Below are 7,628 nucleotides of genomic sequence, written 5' to 3'. Positions count from 1 at the left end.
CAGAAGTTGGGCAGCCTTCATTGAGGCCAAGCAGTACCAGGGAAGGGACCAAAGAAACTACAGAACCCCCAGGTTTGTTTGAAGTTGTTTTGCTGTTCTTTGTGTGATTTGTGAGTGTGGACTCTGTGCTGTATGGAATACGTTTTCTTGATCATTTTGAGGGAGGTACTTGCTGGAGCACACTTTCTAGAGCTTGAAGCAAATCTTGGTGAGACAAAAAAATTGAAATAAGTTACAAATTAGGTATAGAACATACAGGTTCTGTTCACATTACCAGTAGGATTGGGTGGGAAATACCATTCTAGCTTCTTGCAAAATCGGATTTCAGCTAAATGCTTCAGAAAGTGTATTATAAAGAATAATCAGTTACTTAGTGTTTTCCATTTGAAATGCTGTCTATTCCTCATTACTCAGAGTTGTTATTTTTATAATGTCCATGGGTTAAAGTTGAATTAGTATGTTTTATAAATACCAGGTCTTTAAACATGAACTATAAGAGGCCACCCAGAACAGAGGAGAGTAAGAGTACATGGAGTTTTCCACCTCTATCAGTGGCTTTATGGTGTTGTCATCACTGTTAATTTATTTATTTAAGCACCTAAAATTGCTGCTGTTTTACTTGCAAGTTCATTTCTTGTCCTGCTAGGAAGTCTGAAGTGTTTCTAAATTCAGTACTGGAGTATTTAATCAGAAACGAAGAGTTGTTGAAGAGACTTGGGAGCTGCATCTCCTTTTCTCTGGTTGTATCTGAGTGTAAGAATAGTGGCAGGGCAGCATGGGGAAAACTTACACCCCTTCATGTGAATCTTTCTTTTGTTGGGACTCTTAGCCTAGGATGGCTCTGAATACCCTCTTGATTAATTGCAGGCCAAGAAAAGAATGAAAAAATACATAACTTGTGACCAGTTTAGAGATTCTAGAAAAATTCCTCAAATTATTGGAAACATAAGTCTTCCTAAATGTTTTGCACTGATCGTAATTCAGAGAGTATTTATTAAATGTCTTCTTCTGTTTATTTTTCTCTTTTGCAGCCACATGGTAAAAGTTTCAGAAATGATTTAATGCAGTCAAATTTTTCCTTTAAACCGAATATTTTAAATATGTTGGTGCTGAGAGTTTTCTTCAATCCCCGAAACATGTGACGACAGGGAATTTAGGAAAGAATGGAAGGAGAAGTGACTATTGTTTGCCATTTGAAGTAACAAATCTCTGAGGTTGATTTGGGTTCCCTCGCACATCTGTGTATGCGTTGTGTGTTCACGGGTCTGTGTGCACATTTGGAAGGGTGTGTTGCAAAATACAGAAAATTAGTCTTCTGTTCTAAAGAGGGGATTTCTTTCCCTCTTGCCTTATCCATTCTGCCTTACGCAACAGTTGCCTAAGCCTAATTCCCTTTTATGTGATATTGATTAACAGCCATGCTGAGCCTAGGACTGTCAGAAGGACTAACGGGTATTTAATTATTCAGCTAGAATAAATTAGAAGACAGTGCAGCTGCAGCTATAACATAAGGCGTGCGCTGTTCATCTCCAAAATACAAGAATTGTTCAGTAATTACCCAGCAATTCAGTCCCCCTGGTTTGAAGGAAATGCATAGAAGTCTGAAGACTGAATGTTCGGAGAATGCAAGTGAGTGACGGGGCTTGACCCAAGCAAGATCAGGGCATACTTTTGGGTATGTTCTTAGGCACAATGCCAAGTGATTACACTTGCATGAAAACAACACCATCTTACCAGAGGCACAATATTCCCAAAGTCAGATTTTCAAAAAGGAAGAAATGTGCAAGAGTGTTTCTCTGGTTAATTTTTTGACAGATTTATCACCTCTACAAATTATACTTTTGTACACGTATGTGAAGTTTTCAGATTTATTGAATAAATGTTTGTGAAAGTCCCAGTTCTCATGTGTATCTTCAATGTGCAGATTTATTGTAGAAGTATTCACATGTTTGTCTGGTTTTGGATTTGGGCTGGGTTCAAAAGAAGGAGATGAATGCTAGAACCTTTTTCATACGTAGAATAAGAAATATAAAAAATTAAGGACGAGGTTGTGTTCAACTAATAGAGTTAAGGTAGCTAAAATCACAGTTAGGTATTTTGTCCCATAACATTACAATGGTACCTGCCACAAATCTACAGCAGGATTTTTTTCTGTAGCCATAAGTGGCAAGGAGTGTGCATTAATGTTCCACTAAAACACATCCTGCTATGTCTTCAGTACTGGAACCATCAGGAGGTCCCAGGGCTGTAGGCTGTTGGGGACTGGGAGAGTATCACTGTGTCCTTGCTTTGTTTTTATATTCTTTGTTAGATATCTACTTTACCCATGGTTAAAGAAGAGGTACTGGCTAAAGTGGATGTTTGGCTTGATATAAGAAGTCTGGGTTTGTGGTCTTTTAATTTTAAATTTGTATTTAAATAATTTTAAATATTGTGTATATTATGCAGAATTGTGTTTTGTAGAAAATACATTAAAAAATTCAAATGCCATGTGTAGATTGGAACACAAATGCACTTCTTTTAGTATAAGACTGTAAGGTACATTTTATCTGGACTAAACCATAAGAAACATCTTTATAGAATATGATTTCTTAAATCAGAAAATAACAACAGTCTTGTTTGGATTTTTGCTAGCATGTTTTGGTTCAGCATTAGGAGCAGTGGCAGCCTGTCCCAGATCTGTATGTTCCTGTCATTAACATCCAAGAGCTTGGATGTGGTATCATTCATTTACTAATGACCATAGAAAACATCAATCTGCTGATGTTTAAAGCATTTTTGTTTTTATTTACATGCATTCATATTCAGTATTCGACTATGGATGGACTTTTTCCCCTCGTGTGGGGGGAGTGGGATGGAAGAAACAGGAAAAGAGAATGGAATAGGTAATTCTCAGTTTTTGAAATTATTATTCTTATCTTTGTCTGTAAAACTAGCCCTCCTTACAGATAGCGACTCATCAGAGTAGAACGAAGACAACAGAGTGAACAGGTGCTGCACTTCCTTGTAAAATGGTTTACTGCCCAGTCTTTCCACCTCACAAGTTGATCTTCATGTCTTTACATTCTCAGTCATATTGATTTTCTGGGCACATGTTTTTAGGAACATGGATGGAAGGCAGCTCTCTGCACCAGGGTTAAACCAGATCAGACCATATTGAGACAAAGAAGAGCAGAAAGAGAGTGTGTTTATGGGAAAAATCAATTGCCAGTATGCTGAGTACAAATTAAAGGCAGCCTGGTGCACTATTTATTTAAGAGGTGAACTTTACTGTGACTGGCAAATAGATCACGAACCTAAATAATGTCATTGTTTTACTCATTAAAGCTGGAGCAACGAAGTAAACAATGTTCCAGTAGCACAGCTGCATGTCTGTGCATGGTCTCTTCAGAATGAGATGAGGTAGTGCTGTTAGAAAAAATAAATCATTTTAAATTAATTCTCTGTTGCTTCCACAACTAGACCTTAATTAATTGGTATGTGAGCAGGATAGCACAGGCCAGTTGCTAAATCTCTAGAGTGGCTGATATCTGTCCTGTGCTATGTTGCCTAGTCCTTTAATATTTGTACATGTCTGCGTGGATTTTTTTTATTTTTTTAACTGATACTGGACCTACAGTCCAGAGGGTAGTTCTGTCATTTCCCAAGCAGTATCTGGTCATAAAACAATGTATATAAACCTCCACATTTAATTTGTATTAGGTAGGATTTTCAGAACAATGGCTAGAAAAAGTTTCTCAACAATATAATTTATGTAATAACAGACCCTAAATGCACAGAAGCACTTGGTTCTATATATAAATTCCATATCATGATAGAAATAAGTTTCCCAACGCTGTGCACTTCAGTTCGATTGTTATTGCATTTATTGAATGGTTAAAGTTACTCAGCCTTTGGCCTTGAGCTGCTGTAGCATGCCTCAGGTGGTAAGTAAATTGCCTCCAAATGCGCTGCTTGTCATATCGTATTGCCTAATTTATTCTTTGGAATACGTTTAGCCTCATAATAGGCAGGCACGTCATGAAGCAAAAAAGCATTAGACAGGGACAAAATATTAGCCTTATAAAGCCCTTCCCAACGTTGACTCACTTATCTTTCGTAGAAAGTAATAAATATCAAAATTAATGGCATGCTTCTGCTTTACAAAATTTTGCCAAATGTTTGCATCTGTCAGCAGACTCTTGATGAAGTGGCTCTTCACCAGCCCCATGGTGGGTCTGCATTGCCATCTGATGATCACATTTGAGTCCCCTTTTAACAGGGAGGAAAAAGCGAAGTGCCTTGGTGGAGTTGTGCCTATACCCAAAAAATCACCAGTGAGTTAAAATATATTCGTCACCGTTAGTGGTAATGACAGTCTAGAGCGCATTTTTAGAGTCACAGAATCAATACAATGCAGTTATTTATGATGGTTTATTTTTAACGTGATATTTCTGAAAAGTCACGCCAGTGCCTCTTTTGGAACCAAGGTACTTTTCCTATCTGAAAACACCCTTCAGTTACATAATTTTGAATAGCTCAGCAGCTCATGAAATAATAAAGGAGAAACAACAAGATCATTTAACTTCTGCTTAACTAACTTTCTTCTTCCAGAGTATACGTTGCAATGCACACAGCAGAGAAGTCACTCAGGTATCAACCATGGTTGAGATCTTATAGCGGCTTCCAGTACCCGAAGGGGCCTATAAGAAAGCTGGGGAGGGACTTTTCATAAGGGCAGGTAGTGACAGAACAAGGGGAAATGGGTTTAAGCTGAAAGAGGGGAGGTTTAGATTAGATATTAGGAAGAAGTTGTTCACTGTGAGGGTGGTCAGACACTGGAACAGGTTGCCCAGAGAAGCTGTGGATGCCCCCTCCCTGGAAGTGTTCAAGGCCAGGCTGGATGAGGCTTTGAGCAACCTGGTCTAGTGGAAGGTGTCCCTGCTGATGGCAGGGGGATTGGAACTAGACAATCCTAAGGGCCCTTCTAACCCAAACCATTCTGTGATTCTATGATTCTATGTTTCTAGAACCTCATAATAGTGTTACCTAATGATAGATACATTGCTCTTGTTACATTGTTTTTTATTATGCTACAGTATATCTTACTATTCTTTAGTGCATGACCAGGTTTTAGAATGAACTATCATTTTGGGTGGCACAAAATTATTTCTCGTTGGCTCTTTAATGAGATTGCCTGCTATTGTGTCTTACTACATTAAATGAAACCAAAATGTATTTTTAGATCTGTATTTCTGACAGTGTCTCTGGATGATGGATTCAATCTTAGCAAACTGTTGGTTTGATTTCTTTAATAAATTTTTAATACTTCACACCCATAATGGCAAAGTGTAGTACTTAGTATATTTTAGTGCCCAAGCCTGAACTTCTAGAACATGCAGTCTAATAAGACACTATGAAGACCCTTGACATGTAGTAGAAAATCTTTAAATTTAGTGATGAACTGGAACACATCAAATTTCAAAATTGAGCATGCTTTTTGGTAGTCCTTATTTCATAGCATCAAATCTTGGATGAGTTTTTATCTTGTAAATTATGAGTCAGTAGGGCCTGAACCCAAATGGGTTTAGCTAATTTCCAACCTTAAAATGTGGCAAATATAATGCAATACTTTATTTGTTCCATTTGCAGTTTTTATTCACAAGTCCATCTTGTCTGCCTTTTGCACAAACAGTGCATTCAGGTTATCCTGTTGGAGAATAAATGAAAAGGATTTGTCGCTTTGCAGTTCTTTTTGTTTGGGATTTGTGGTGTATTTTAAGGAGATCCATTAGGTGTACGTGGAATGGTGACTTCCATGTGGAGCATTTTCCACAATGCAGCCATTAGCAACCACAGATAAATTTAATCATACCACTCAAAAATATGGAGAGCTGTACAGAATAATAATAAAGTGAATCATGAATTTTTAAGCTCTCTGAGGAGGCTCTAAACCGAAATTGATTAATCACTGTGTTATAACAATATAACACCTTGAAATAGACTTTTACTTGGGTGAACGGTGTAAGACAGTGGTTTAGTATCAATGCTGGAAGGCAGTTCTGGCTCCATTAATGGGTTTGCTGCATGTTAATCACTTTAGGATCAGTTAGCATTTCTCTTCTGTTCATCTTCTGCTCAACTTGGTACACGTGCATGTGCCTACACACTCAGTGTGTGAAACCTACCTCGAATCTGATAAGAGTTTTTTCTTAGTTCACTCATCTATAGCAAGAAAATAAAACCTGCTTTAGCTGCTTAGTAAGAAAAATTAATGTTGAGACACTTCTCCAGACCGTCCCACAGTTTTCTTTCTACCTGGGGGGAGGAATTTTGTCTTCCCACACTTTGATACAAAAGGGTTGTGTAGAGTTTTAGTGTATTACAGTACTGAGAACAACAGCACATGGCTCCAGAAATCTTGGTGCTGCAGCCACTGGTCCGAGAAACACCAGCATGGATTTACAGTACAGCTTCTGACATGAAAGCTACTCCATCGCTCAAGTAAATCCTGAAGCCATCTTGCTGTGGAATACTGGCAATTTATTCATATTTTCTTCTTTTCTTTCTTACAATTTCTCTCTGCAAAAAATACGACGTAGGGAAAATGGTAGCAAAGCAATTGGTAATTCTTTATGAAAAATTGCTTAGGAGCAGCAGTATGCACAAACACCTCGCTTACTAGAACTACAGTAAAAAAACCCCGTTGCCTATGAGCATAATATTTAGGGCTCCAAAACAGGTTAACATAATAAGTGGCAATAAACACATTTTAAAAAGTAAAGGCTAAATGTAAAATAAATCTTGTGGCATCTTAGTCCAAATTTGATTTTGCAGAGTATGGTGAGGTAGAATTGTGAAGTCTGAGAGATTGGTTCCATTTGCTGTTAATGTTCAACTCTCATATGTGCAATTTTCTGCCCTGAAAGAAAAATATTTCCCTAGAATAATCCAGCTTTTCATTTTATTTTGCAGCCTTGTCTAAGCAGATGAATCTATTAATTCCTTAAATGGGAGATTTGCCAGCTGAGAGAAACCTAGAGGGCAACAAATGGGCAGTGATGACAGAATGTCTTGAATGCTGAGAATGTTGTTTTGATTCCAGACTGTTTAAAAATATATTTGTCTAGTGGAAGCTAAAATGTTAAACAGACAGATAACACAGGAGATTTCCTAGGCATGACACACACACACACACACACATGCACAAACACAGTATTTGTGGGGTTTTTTTCTGTAGGCTTAACCCAGATAAATAAAATTGCAAAAGCTCTTGCTAACAAAGAAAGAAAAAAAAAGAAAAAAAAAAAGGCAGGACACAAAGCAGTGAAATCAAAGCAACTCTGCCTTAAGGCTGCAGAGGTTTCCTTATCTTATCCTGCTGTTCCTAGGTATTGCAAAACATATGGCTCACCTTCAGGGACAGTCCCCGAACAGTGGGAGATGTTGCATCCCGTCTGTGCTGCAGCAACTGGAGGTGCAATAATAAGGTGAATTGAGGACGCCAAATGACTGTGTTTAAACTCATTGCTGCTTTACTGAGGTGGTGTTTGGGTGGAGGGAGGCACTTATTTTGGATGGGTTTATTTAGCTACCATATCAATGTGCCTTGACTTTTATAAAGGTCTGAACATGGGTACTGCTGGAGA

Source organism: Antrostomus carolinensis, unplaced genomic scaffold (assembly GCF_000700745.2).
Source record: "Antrostomus carolinensis isolate BGI_N321 unplaced genomic scaffold, ASM70074v2 scaffold1529, whole genome shotgun sequence".
In the NCBI taxonomy this organism is placed as follows: domain Eukaryota; kingdom Metazoa; phylum Chordata; class Aves; order Caprimulgiformes; family Caprimulgidae; genus Antrostomus; species Antrostomus carolinensis.
Note: the sequence above shows the minus strand (reverse complement) of the source record.